The 14,037-nt window shown below is 54.1% G+C and overlaps 1 long non-coding RNA gene across 1 annotated transcript in view; it reads right to left on the bottom strand.

Moving 5' to 3' along the window:
• LOC130709097 (uncharacterized) overlaps positions 1-14,037 on the bottom strand; it is a 29,600-nt gene that overhangs the window by 14,989 nt on the left and 574 nt on the right. The window contains exon 2 of the long non-coding RNA XR_009009574.1: positions 5,117-6,546. This is a non-coding gene — a long non-coding RNA (uncharacterized LOC130709097). The remainder of the gene's footprint in view (positions 1-5,116; positions 6,547-14,037) is intronic.

A 14,037-nucleotide genomic window follows, 5' to 3' on the forward strand; every position in this document is an offset into this window, starting at 1 on the left:
GACCCTGGCTCTCTCTCCAGTCAGCCCTCCAAGCCTGGAAAGGACTGTTTGGGGGCTGTCTTGTCCAGGAGTTGTGGAAGGACAGGGAAACTGCCTGCCATCCCCCATTTCTGGCCCTGGGATAGGATCCTCCAACTCTGAGATCAACTCAGGTTACCCTGCGGATCATCAAAATCCTCTCAGGTCATTGATTATCTGGCTATTCTCACTGTAAAAACAGAAATTGCTAAAGCATATTAAAAGGATTATACACTATGTCCAAGTGGAATTTATTCCTAGAATGCAAGGATGATTCAACATACGAAAGTCTATCAATACATGACATTTATAAGATGAAGACAAAAAAACATGATCTCAACTGATGCAGAGAAAGCATTTGAAAAAATTCAACTAGAAAGTTTCTGCAAAGGAAGCCATGGACACAATGAAAAGACAACCTGCTGAATGGGATAAAATATTTGCAAATCCTATAGCTGATAAGGGCTTAATATCCAAAATATATTTAAAAACTCATACAACTCAAAAGCAAAAGAACAAACAATCCAATTGAAAAACGGGCAAAGGATCTGAAGAGACATTTTTCCAAAGGAGACACACGGATGGCCAACGGGGACATGAAAAGATGCTCAACATCACTAATCATCAGGGAAACCAGTCAAGACCACGATGAGATATCACCTCACACCTGTCAGAATGGCTATTTATCAAAGACAAGAAGTAACAAGTGTTGGTGATGATGTGGCGAAAAGGGAACCCTTGTCACTGTTGGTGGGAGTGGAAGAGAGGATGCAGGGTCCTCAAGAAATGAAAGACAGAATGATGCACCACACGTTAGTGGAGAACCTGGTGCTGAACCGTCTGCAGACGAGCTGCTTCTGGGTCGGGCCTCGAACGCGGCAGAGCAGCTCCCTCGCCACGATCTACTGAAAGTCAGCCCTCGACACAGGGGTTTGTGAAAAAGTAAAACAAACAAATAAGTAAATTAAAAAAATAGAACTATCAACCCATCCAGCAATTCCACTGCTCAGTATTTATCTGAAGGAAGTGAAGACACAACTCGAAAGACAGCTGCAGCCTCACGGTCACCGCAGCACTAGTCACAACGGTCAAGACATGGAAACAACCTGGGTGTCCATCAACAGACAAACGGATAGAGAAGATGCGGTACACGGATGCAATGGACTCTTCTTACTCAGCCATAAGAAACGAAGGAAATCTCGACATTTATGACATCGTGGATGGACTTGAGGGCATCAGGCTAAGCGAAGTAAGAGAAAGACAAATACTGTGTGATCTCCTTGATATGTGGAATCTAAAAATAAATAAATAAGCCAAACCCACGGACACAGAGAACAGACTGGAGGTTGCCAGAGCTGGCGGGGGTGTGTGGGTGAAATGGGTCAAGGGGGCCAGGCGTCCGGTTACAACGTTGGTCCTGGGAATGTAACGTTCGGGATGGCGACCAGGGTTCATCATACTCGACTGCATATTTCAAAGTTGCTGAAACAAGCTATCTTACCTGACGCGCGGCAAGCCACAAGCTGAGATGCCGGCCGAGGTCGGCAAGCCGAGCGAGGAGACAGGAGAACAAACGCCCCGGCAGGCACGGGGCCCGGGTGGTTTCGGGAGAAGGAATAAGGAAGCAGGGCGGCGTCTGCGCGTGGGGTGCGTGGAGAAAAGCGATGGAAGAAGGGTGTGAGCGGGGGGAAGTAGGCCGCAGGCCTCTGCAGGTTCCAAAGGCCGCCCCGGGGACACCTGCGCAGGCCCAGTTGGAGGGCCGGCGGTCCTAACCAGTTTCAACCGGCTCAGCTCCAACCGGGTGCAGCTGACTCTGGGCTTCCGGACACTGTTAGGCTGCGTGGAGGACACGCAGGTCTTTTTGTAGCAACAATTAAAACCGCCTTGATGAGTCAAGGCAGGTTACAGGTGAAATGTTATTAACTAAGCAGCCCCTGCAGTTTCACTAAGAGACTAGACCTTAAAAGTTCTCATCAGAAGAAAAAAAAAATTTTGTAACGATGTATGGTGACGGATTTGACTACACTTACTGTGGTGATCATTTCACAATATATACAAACAGCGGTACACCTGAAACTAATATCATGGTATGTGTCAATTATATCCCAGTGTTTAAAACTTCAACACCTTTTTGTGATACAAACACTGAGTAAACTAGCAATAGGAGGAAACTGCCTCAACATAATAAAAGCCACATATGAAAACCCCACAGTCAACATCATACTCAGCGGTTAAAGACTGAAAGCCTTTTCCCTAAGATGAGGAACAAGACAAGGAGGCCCCCTTCCATCACCACATTCCACAGCGCACTGGCAGTTCTATCCAGAACAATTAGGGCAGAAAAACAGATAAAAGGCCTCCAAATTGGAAAGGAAGACGTAAAAGTATCTTTGTTCACAGAGGGCACAGTCTTATATGTAGAAAACCCTGAAGAGGGGCTTCCCTGGTGGCGCAGTGGTTGAGAATCTGCCTGCCAATGCAGGGGACACGGGTTCGAGCCCTGGTCTGGGAAGATCCCACATGCCGCGGAGCAACTAGGCCCGTGAGCCACAACTACTGAGCCTGCGCGTCTGGAGCCTGTGCTCTGCAACAAGAGAGGCCGCGATAGTGAGAGGCCCGCACAGCGCGATGAAGAGTGGCCCCCGCTTGCCGCAACTGGAGAAAGCCCTTGCACAGAAACAAAGACCCAACACAGCCATAAAATAAAAATAAATAAATAAATAAGTAAATATGGTTAAGAAAAATATATTAAAAAAAATACTAGATGCTTAAAGTTAAATTAAAAAAAAAAAAACCCTGAAGAGTCCACAATATAATTAGAGATGATAAACTACTTCAGCAACATCGCAGAATACAAAAATCAACACACAAAAATCAGCTGCATTTCTATATGCTAACAAGAAACAATCCAAAAAAAATTAGGAAAATAATTCCATTTACGATAGCATCAAAAATAATAAAATATTAGGAATAAATTTAACCAGGTAGGTGAAAGACTTGTACGCTGAAAAGTACAAAGCAATGCTAATAGAAATTAAAGACCTAAATAAATGGAAAGATACTGTGTTCATGGATTGGAAGTTTAATAACTGTTAAGATGACAAATAACGTCCTGATTCAAAACTTAATACAAAACCACTGTAATCGAGACAGTGAGGCACTGGCATAAGAACAGACATATACACCAATGGAATAGAACAGAGCACTTGGAAATGGTATATATATGGTCTGTTAATTTTCAACGAGGGTGCCAAGACCATTCAATGGGGAAAGAATAGTCTTCAACAAATTGTACTGGGGAAACTGGATAGCCACACAAAAGAATGAAGTTGGACCCTTACCTTAACACATATACAAAAATTAACTGGAAATGGATCAAAGGTCTAACTGTTGTAGCTAAAACTATAAAACCCTTAGAAGAAAACACGGGAAAGTTTCAGGACACTGGATTTGACAATGACTTCTTAGATATGACAGCAAAAGCACAGGAAAGAAGAAATAGGTAAGTTGGACTTCATCAAAATTAAGGACTTTTTTGCAGCAAAAGTTAATATCCGAACATATAAAGAACTTCTACAACTCAGTAACAAAAAAACAGGGCAATTTAAAAAATGGTCAAAAGACTTGGATATCTGTCCAAAGAAGATACACTGCTGGCCAATAAGAACATGAAAAGATGCTCAATGTCACTAGTCATTTGGGAAATGCAAATCAAAGCCACCTTACACCCAGTAGTATGGCTATTATTCAAAGCAAAACAAAAGGGACTTCCCTGGTGGTGCATTGGTTAAGAATCTGCCTGCCAATGTAGGGCACACAGGTTCAAGTCCTGGTCCAGGAAGATCCCACATGCCCTGGAGCAACTAAGCCTGTGCGCCACAACTACTGAGCCTGTGCTCTAGAGCCCGCGAGCCACAACTACTGAAGCAAGTAGCAAGTATAGCAAGTTCACAGCAGCATTATTTGCGATAGCTATAAGGTGGAAACAACCCAAGTGTCCATCAACAGATGATGGGTAAACAAAATGTGGTTTATATATGTATAACGGAATACTATTCAGCCACAAAAAAGGAACAAATTCTGAATAATGCTGCAACATGGATGAACCTTGAAGCCATTTTGCTAAGTAAAATAAGCCTGACATAGAAAAATAAATATTGTATGACTTCACTTAGATGGAGCTAGAATAGGAAAATTCCTATCAACTGAAAATAGAATAGATGTGGGCAGTGGGGGAATGGAGAGTTACTCTTTAGTTGGTACAGAGTTTCTGTTAGGAATGATGGAAAAGTTCTGGACATAAACAGTGGTGATGGTTGCACAACATTGTGAATAGATGTCTGACACTGAATTGTATACTTAAAAATGGTTAAAATGGTAAAAAGTTTGTTATGTGCATCTCATTTTTGTTTTTAAAAAAAGGGAAAAAAGGAAACTGCCGAGCTAAAAAAAGTCAAAGGCAATTAGTGTCTGCAGCTCACGAAACCTGAAAAGAAGGCTCAGCCTCACAGAACCCCAGGTGCCCCTGCCTCTGCCCGCAAACAACCTCCATCCTCTGTGATGTCCCTGCGAGGGTTGCCCTTTCAGCAGGAGCGCCCGTGCGTGGGCAAAGCCACACCGCACACAAGACAGCTCTGCCAGCTCGACTTCTGCTGCCACTCCCTGGTGTATATAGAGAACACGACCTTCTTCCAAGGTGTGGGACGGCACAGTGGGGTGGGGCTATTTCTTTGGCCATCAAGCTCTAAAAGAGCCAGTGGGCAAGACCTGCCAGCCTCACTACCTGAAGGAGGTGGAAGCAGAGGGGGCCAAAGAACAGGCACCCCTCCCTCCCCTGAGAAAGGCCCCAGACTCAGATTGCCCCCCGCCCTTGGAGTGGCTCTCACCCACCCAGCATCCCGGAAGCTGGGAAGCCTGCCCCTGGACCACAGGGAGCCCCAGGGCTCACCTCCTCCCGCTGGGGGCAGGGCAGCGTTTCCACTGCCCCGAGGCAGGCATTCTTTCTCTGGTAATGCCCTAGAATCCCCTGGAAATCCTAGTGCCCATCAATTATACCCCAATAAAACTGGAAGAAAAAATCCCCATGCCTGGGCCCTACCTTTGGCACTTTGGATTTCACTGTCCTGGAAGAAGGCGCTGGTGTTTTTTAAAGCTCACCAGGTGATCTGAGTGTGCAGCCAGGTTAAGAACCACTCTTCTGGATTGTGACCAATCAGCAGAGGCCGTGGCCCAAGGCTCCTTAGGGAACTAGGAAAGGAGCCGGCGTCACCGTGGTCATTGTGTTCCAGTGTCCGTGGTCCTGCGAGATGACGGGCTGGCAGCAGACAAGTATTAGAGGGCGGAGCAGTTGGTTTCTATTTCTGTTGTATATGTTTCTGGAAAGGGGAAGAGAGAAACCCCCTTCCCTTCTCAGTCAAGGCCTGAAGCCCGAGGAACTACCGTCACACGCCCCTCACTGTGCACAGGAACCGTCCGCCTGGGAAGTCACACCTGGATCTGGAGGAGCCCAGGGCTGACCGCTGGAGCCCCAGAGCAGGGCGCGGGCTTGCGCACAAACGCACGTTGCTGGTTAGCGCATAAGCCGTCCGGAAAGGGGCCAGGAACTAGGTGCAGATTTTCAGGGCTGAGGTTGGGAATCTCAGCGCCGGGGCGGATGCTGCCGGAAGCTGCCTTGGAAGCCAGGCTGTTGCGCTGCTCTTCCCACCCTGACCTCTAGGTTCAAGGGGTGGGAGGGGCTTTTGAGAAAGTCGGCTCCCAAGTCTGGGGCCAAACTCAAAGCGGGAAGAGAGTACCGCGCGGCTGGCCTGGGACCTGGTGCTGAGAGGCGCAGAGACCCCCCGCCTCGCTCTCCATCTCCTTCCAGACTGGCTGCAGGATCAGTTTGGTAAAGAATCTTTGGGCAGCCCTTGCTCCTCAGGGAGAAGCAGGTGAGGGAGGTGGGCCAGGCAGGGTCCCGCCCTGAGGAGCCCCCAGCTGGCCAGTAACACGGAGGGATCTCTGGGGCTCAGGCACATGCAAAGAAGAGCGTCCAGGGGGTCTGCTCACAGCAGGCTTAAGTGGCGTTTTCATAAGATCATGGGCAGACAGGGCTGAATCTGTGCTGAAGTCCAGGCAGGCCAACCCTGAGCTGCAGACGTGCCTTGTTTTACTTCTTACAATTTTTTCTTTAAATTTTAAAATTTTTTTATTTATTTATTTTTGGCAGCGTTGGGTCTTTGTTGCTGCGCGTGGGCTTTCTAGGAGTTGTGGCGAGCGGGGGCTACTCTTCGTTGCGGTGTGCAGGCTTCTCATTGCGCTGGCTTCTCTTGCCGTGGAGCACGGGCTCTAGGCGCGCGAGCTTCAGTAGTTGCAGCATGAGGGCTCAGTAGTTGTGGCTCGTGGGCTCTAGAGCGCAGGCTCAGTAGTTGTGGCACACGGGCTTAGTTGCTCTGCGGCATGTGGGATCTTCCCGGACCAGGGCTCAAACCCGTGTCCCCTGCATTGGCAGGCGGATTCTTAACCACTGTGCCACCAGGGAAGCCCTTTAATCTGAATTTTGAATGATGTTTAAATAACAAAACAAGAGATTATATACTAAAAAATACCGTTTTGCCACTTCTCTTCAGAGTATTTTGCAGCCCGGGGCCTGCTTTCTACCTGGCATAGCAGCGGGGGCTGGGCTCATTGCCCCCTTATGGGCCCACCGTGCCCCCCAGGTCACCAGTCCCTCGCAAACCATCTCATTCATTGATATTTTCTACCTGGCCAGGTAGGCCTGTAAGTCTGTGAACCCTGGGACAGATAAAATTAATGCTTTTGTCTTCTGTTTTGGTTTGGACTTTTGTTTTTTTGTTTCCTGGGACAAAATTTAATAGAAAAGCATCCCAGACAGGTGGACAAGAAAGGCACAGAGGTGTGCAGTGTGGTGGTACCACGTGAGGACAGATCTCTGGTGGTTTACCATCAGGCAAATCTGCGAAGCTCTGGTCCCCAGTGTCCGGTGTCACCACAGGGGCTGGTGGTGTGGATTCCTGACATACAAAGGCCAGCAGGTGCCGACTGTACAGGCCTTGAAGGCAGCATCAGGAGTGGCCAGTGAGGACCAGTTAAAAGGTCACTCTGGAAGCCAGCTCTAGTGGTTGGTGCAGTGGCAGGTCAGGTGTGCACCAGCTGTCACTTGGCCATATCCCGGGAGAAGTCAGCTTTCAGGTTAGCCAGTCCTCTACTGGGGCTGTGGACACCTAAAAATCTGTGCAGGGTGCGGGTCTTGGGAGGAAACCAGCAGTTGGTCTCCTTGGCAGGCGTAGATGTGGCCTAGGCTGTTCTCTGAGCCTACCAGGCAGAGGTCAAAGACCGAGGTCAGCTTTGCAGAGCTTCTGCCATAGCCTGCCTGGGATCTGTGGGGGCAAGCGGTCCCCACAGCGGGACGCCTTCCCTCGTGGCTGCCCGGCGGCGTCGGGGGGAGCCTTGCAGCGTCCTTCACAGACCCTCATCTCAGAGCCTCCTCCAGTGCAGCCCCGCAGGGAGTGACCAGAGGGATCTGTGCCCAGGGGACGAAGTCCTGGGGTCTGGCCTCGGCGCGACCCCAGGGGAACCTTAGCAAGGCCTCAGGAGGACCTGTGGCAGGAAAGCTCCAGTGCAGGTCCTGGACCAGCAACAGCACCCAAGGGTCCAAGCTCTCCAGGCTTTGGCTCAATTCCTTTTCCCAAACCTGTCCCAGCATCGACCCTTTGTTAAACGAGAGGACTCCCCCGCCCCTCCCTGGGCCTGTCGAGAAGGGGGTCTGGGGGTCCGCGTGTTGACATGCGTCTCCAAGCTTTAGGATCCGCGCGTCTGGTCCCCGGAGCCGCGCAGCCGGTGGGCTGTTGGGAGGCGGGCGCGCGGTCTCCATGGAGACGGGGCGGGGCGCGCGCCCAACGCCCGCCGCGGGCCGAGCGCAGTTGAGCGCAGTTACCCGCCCGGCCGTCCAGCCGCACCGGCGGGGCGGGAGGGAGGCGGGCGCGGAAGGGCCGGGGATGCGGGTGAGACCACGCGGCGCGCCTCTGAAGCCCGGAGGGGACTTGGGCAGCCGAAAACGCAGAGGCTGGGCGCCTGCTCCCGCTCCCCCTGGCGCAGAGACGAGCTTCCTTTCCGAGCATCCCGGGGACCTTTTCCGTTCAGTCCCCTCCACAGCGATTGACCCCAGATTGACCCGGCCGTGGTCGTTGCTCACCCTAGGGGTGAAGACTGTCCTTCCCGAGAACTGTCCCCGCTCCCCACACAGAAAGCTGCCCCAAGCTCTCCCGTCTGAAATGCTAGTTCCTCCACTGGAGCAAACTGCTCACTCGTCGAAGGCCTAGGGTAGGGGGGAGGGCAGGGGAAGGTGCTGTCTTGGCCCTAACCCCCAGGCTCTCTGGACGCGCAGGTTAATACCTTGGGCAGAAAAAACAGGCCGAATCTCTGTACTCCCTGTGAGGGCCCTTTCTCATTCACTTATTCAAACAAATGTTTACTGAGCATCTACCATATGCTAAGTACAGAGAATTCGGTGACCCACACACCAGACAAGCTGACTCCAGGTGGGGAGGAGAGACTAGGCTATAAATGCAAAAGCTCAAGTAGTGATAAGTGCTTTAAAGAAAAACTTGTCAAAGTGATGGTGAAAGATGGGGGTGGGTGGCCCTACTTCAGACGGGGTGTTTAGGGAAGCCTCCCCTGAGGTGTTATTCACCTGACTGGCAACAAGGAATAGGGCCTGAGAGTCCAAGGAGGAGGGGACAGCAGCACAAAGACACCGCGTGGGGTGGGCCGGCTGTCCAGGGCGGGGACAGGAAGGCAGGCCGCATAAGGCCATGGAGAGACGTTTGTATTTTATTTTAAGTGTGATGGAAAGCCGCCCGCGTGTTTGAGGGGTGGGCAGGATCTGATGGGGTCCAATGGGGGCTTTGAGAAAACCTTGGCCTCTGTGAAGATCTGGCAACAGGGAGATCCACTCTGAGGCTTTCTCAATCTTCTGGGGCAGATGGTGCCTAACAGGCAGGTCCAGAGTGAGCTGAGATGCCTGAGAGTGCTTGGGCCTCCTCCGGCTGCCCTTCTGCTGTTCCCTGGCTCCGGGGCCTGGCCCGGATGGAAAGATTCTGCACCCAGACAAGGCTGGAGCTTGGCAAACACCTGTCCTCATCCTGGGACCTAGCCTTGGCCTTGCTGTCCCTCCCCCGCCCCTGGCTCACTGGACAGATGAAGGGTCGGGAAGGGCAAGAGCGCTGCGCTGGGAATCAGGGTTGGAGCGCAATCCAGTGGCACTGTGTGAGCCCTGCCTCTTCTCTGGACCTCAGCTTCTTCACGTAAGATGGGGACAGGGCAGACAGGACGACAAGACAGGGTCTAAGGGTCCTTCCCACATCGACGGTCCCAAAGCGTTCAAGAATTAATATCGGATTAGAGGGAAATCAAGTAAGGGAACTCATTTTTGGAGAGCCGTTTATGTCAAGCTCTAGACTAGGTGTTGGTCTGGTGGCTTTTGTTTCCCCCTTTCACAAATATAATTCTGAGTCCTGACGGACCTAACTCCTGAGTTTGGAGCTAGATTCCTTTCTAGATTCTCATCATTCAATGCTACACAAGACAGACAAGGTCTTGGGGGTGGGGGACAGATGCTAAAATAAAAGATACTTTAGCTACAGAAAACTTATGAGAAAAGGAATCAGGATGACAGGACTGAAGGAGCTGATGGAAATCAAACCAGGGGTGGGAAGTGGGCTCCCGGAGGGAGGCCGCGGGGAGGGCAGGGGCGCCAGGACATAAAGTCGAAGAGGTCAGCAGGCCCAAGTGCTGCAGGCCAGTCGGGGAGTCCTGGAGGGTCCTGAGCGGGGAGGGCGGGGGCCCGGGCTGGGGGGTGGCAGCCCGCCCGGACAACGGCAGTTAGGGAGCAGAGTCCCAGCCTCTCAGGGCAGCTGTGAATTGTTCTTGACCAGGAGAGAATGTCGGGATCGCCAGTCACACTGACATGAGCGTCTGCGAGCCTCGCAGGCCCCGCGGGCTCTCGGCTCGGCCCTGGGACCGCGCAGACTCGCACTGGGACGGGAAGCCCGCCAGGGTTTGACTCCCATCTCATTCATTCAACGAATATTTATTGAGGACCTACTACGTGCCAGGCCTCGTGCAGCATGGGTTGACCAGGTCCCTGCTCTCCTGGGGGGTGGCAGGCATGAGAAAGCGATAGGTGGTGTAAGACCAAGTGCTAGAAAGTGGGGTGGGGGGGCCGCCTTGAAATGAGGTAAACAGCAAATGCTCTGCCATCTCTTCCTGGCCAGGGGTCACTGGGGACCTTACCCAGTCTCTCCTGGGTCCCGGTTTTCCGCCGCAGGCAGAAACGCAGCCCCGGCCGCACAGGATGGGTGGATGCCCGGCGCCTGGGTCCAGGCTGCTCTCGCCCCCTTTAGGGCTTTGCGGGTCCCCCCGCCCCGGCCCCCGCAGGAGTGTCTCCATAGCTGAGGCTGCTTGTAAGAAAGGAGATAAAGCCATGATTCCCTTGTCGGCGCCTCTGCCCCACAGGGCGACGGTGGAAGACGGTTTCTTTGTCGGGTTTTGTCCTGGTCGCTGGGGCCCCTCCCCAAATAGTCTCTCTATCGCAAACCCGCCCGGGCTCCTCGGGCCTCAAACCCCGGGCCTTCTGGAGAAGAGATGTCAAGCTCTACCACAGCCCAAGGCTGGAAGACAAGTCTGGCCTCGCCCACTGGGCCGGCTCCCTCCCCGGGGGCACTGGACCGGGCAGCCTGGGTTCCAGGAAACCCCTGCCCCGCAGACAGGGGGGCCGGGAGCCCGCGTCTCCTGGGCCAGGAGAGTCGCCGGCTCCCCTGTCCTTGAAACAAGGGCCCAAACGCCCCCCAACTCCACTGCTCCCCCCAGGCCTGGCCCTGCCAGGCAGAGACCCCCGCAGGGGAGGCCCCTGGGGAGGCTGGGCTGGGCCGAGGCCGAAAGGAAGAAGGGCAGGGGAAGGTGGGGAGGGCAGAGCCAGGCTGTGAGGGGGGCAGGATGCCACGTCCCTTCACGCCCCCAAAGGCTGGTGGCCACGGCCCAGAAGAGACGGGGTGTCGGGAAGCCCTGAGGAGGCGGCCAGGTCACGTGGGCTGGGGGGATGGCGGTGCCTGAAGTGGGGTGGGGAGGTGGGGACACACACAGGCCAGGCTGGGGGGAGTCACAGAAGCCGGGATGGGCGCTCACGGGGGACGCGGGTGCGGGGAGGAGGGGGCGCTCGGAGGGCTGCACGGTCGGGGGGCAGCAAGGCTTAACTCGATTTGTAACAGTGAATCTGGCGGCTAGTTCTGGGCTCGTGAACAAAGGACAGTCACGGAAACACCTTAGTAACAGCCCCGCCTGCCCCGCAGGAGGACACGACCAGACGGCTGGCGCTGCAGCCATTCAGGACAGGCCACCTGGACGCGGACCTGGTGTCCAGAGCCAGCGACACGCAGCCCTGTGCGCGCACAGCTCGCGAGCTGGGGGCAAGGGCGGGAGCTTTGCTTTCACTTCTCATCCTTATACTCCCGTTGGGTTTTATACCACAAATAACTTCACCAAGAAAAAACTACCCAGCACTTAAAGAAATGAAAGGAGAGAAAAGTAAAAGTCCTGGAGAAGGTCCCCAGCTCGGGCAGGAGCGGCAGAGGGAGGTGGTGGGACCCCTCCTGGAGCCGAGCCACTGTTCACGCCCCAGGGTACGGGCTCCAGTCTCCACGCCGCGCCTCTGATCAGCGCTGCAGGCCCGTCTCTAGGTTGGGGTCCTTACTCGAAACCCACGTTCCTCAGTCCCCCGGAGGGGGGCCTTCCTCACTGTGACCCTGACACACAGCGCTAGGCGGTGACAGGTTCCGCCGGGGTCTGGCTCCTTCCACACTGAGTAGCACCTAAGTCCCTTCTTGACAAACTGCACGTTAAGGACAGCAGCACCTCGGGGGCGTCTGCAGCGGGGGACCCTGCGGGGAAGCAGAGGTGGTGGGCAGCCGGGGCCCCCGGGGACAGGACAGGACAGGACGCGGTGGCAGCTCAGTCCCCCGTTCCACCTCCTCTAAGCATCAGCATCAACTCATCCGCTCCTTTGATCTCAGCCTCCTGCCTGGCGGTCCCGCCCCCGCCCCGCCGCTGGCCCTGGGGGTGAGGGGCCAGAGGCCCTCACCACATCCCCATTCAGGGCTTCACAATACACATTTGCATCTTAAAGGCAACCTCCCCACAGTCTCGTCTGGTGAATTCCCCTTTGTCTCCCCTTAAATACTGAAAAGCACTTAATGCCTCTTATTTACATTTTAAACCCCAAACTGGGCCCAGCCCAGGCTAAGGCTGGAGCCAACCTCTCAGTTTAAAGCACCTTCTGGGGAGACAGACCCTTTGGCCTCTTAACTGTTACCCCAGCAGCCCGGCCAGAGCCGACTGGGCCTTTCCTACAGCAGGCTGGAGACCCCACAGCCCTCTGGGCCTCCCTGCCCGGGACTCCTGCCCAGGCTGTCAGAAACACTCCGAGGTGGAGGTGCCTCTGTTTGCCCTTTTGTGCGTGTACCCCTTATACAGATGGCAACACTGAGCCCGCCCGGGACCCGGGCAGGTGGGTCACACAGGGAGTTTGGGGGAGGGGAGCTCCTGACTCCCAGAGTCCACCTTCCTGCTGCTGCCTCGCCAAGCAGGGTGTGCCCGGGGCTGGGGGCCGGCAAGGAGCAAGGCAGACCCAGCTACGCTCTCGGAGCCCCCCCAGAAATGGGCAAAACAGGGTCAGATGATCGTAAGTGCTATTAAGAAAATAAAGCAGAGTAACGAGACAGGAATCCCAGAGAGGCGTCTTGGCCCGGCTGGCCTGGAGGCTGCACTGAATGGGTTCTGGGTGAAAGGAGCTAGCCACACAGCAGGTGCGGAGGCCCCAAGGTGGGAGCCCCTGGTGCGTGGGAGGAACAAAAAGGCCGGAGAGGGAGGGCGGCAAGCGCGGCAGCTGGGGGAGAAGTGCACGCAGGCACCTATGGGTTGGGGGACAGGGGAGAGGGAAGAAGAGATGAGGAGGGGCCCATGCTTTCTGCAAGCCTGGGGAGGAGCAGGATTGCAAGAGAAAATGGGGAGTTTTTGTTTCAACGATGACACAGAGGAGACACTTTTTAGACGTCCCAGGGGAGGCCGCAGGCAGTTCGTGGCCGCCTGTTAAGTCGGGAGAGAGACAGAAATGGGCGTCACCAATGTATGGGTGGTGTTTGGAGCCCCAGGACTGGAGAAGCCTGCCTAGGGAGAGTGGACCCGCCCAGAATATGCACCCCCGGCCCTGGGGAAGGGGTGGTCCTCTCCGCCAGGCCCTGGCCAATTCCAGGTGCTCCTTTTCCCGTATTTTGGCATTTTCCCATTGGCCACGTGAGGCCTTCCCCACCTGTGATGTCCTTAGAAGGATGGCAGGGGGCTACCCAGGAGCGTTTGGTTCAAGAGGCATCCCTTAAGGCCTAGAGTCCTGGAGAACTGGATAAAGCTACTAACTGCCACCCAGGCCTCAGTGTCCTCACTTGTATAATGAGGTCACTGGCAGGAAATCACCTCCCTGCCCACTCCCAAAGCCTAGAATTAGTCTCCCTGAGCCCTGGGCCCCAGGCAGCAACCCCCTCTGTGCAGGCCAAGGAGCCCACCAGGGCCAGTGTGGACTCTTGAGCCTTGTCTGCTGTGTCCTCCCTGTGGTCTGGGCCACACTGCCCTGCCTGCGTGTGTCCATTCTCTGCTTTGATTCCTTCTCTCCTCCAGTTACGGCAAGAGAGCCTCCCAGCACCCCTCACTGAACTGTTGTTACTCAGGCCCCGCACCCTCTGCCCACTCCCCCCAACCCACCCCGGTCAAATCTTCCGATCTTTTAAAGGGAAATCTGAAATGTGGACTGCATTTTTACTGAAATCGCCTGATTTTTAAATCCTGGAACTAATTTAGGTTTTAGTAAAACACCAGACGAAACAGGCAGGGTCCAGGCAGAGGGTCTCAGAAGCCGGCTCTGAGGATCAACCAGCTTCCTGAGGGAGCTGCACTGGACAGACCAGCCCTTCTTGA

Source organism: Balaenoptera acutorostrata, chromosome 10 (assembly GCF_949987535.1).
Source record: "Balaenoptera acutorostrata chromosome 10, mBalAcu1.1, whole genome shotgun sequence".
Classification (NCBI taxonomy): domain Eukaryota; kingdom Metazoa; phylum Chordata; class Mammalia; order Artiodactyla; family Balaenopteridae; genus Balaenoptera; species Balaenoptera acutorostrata.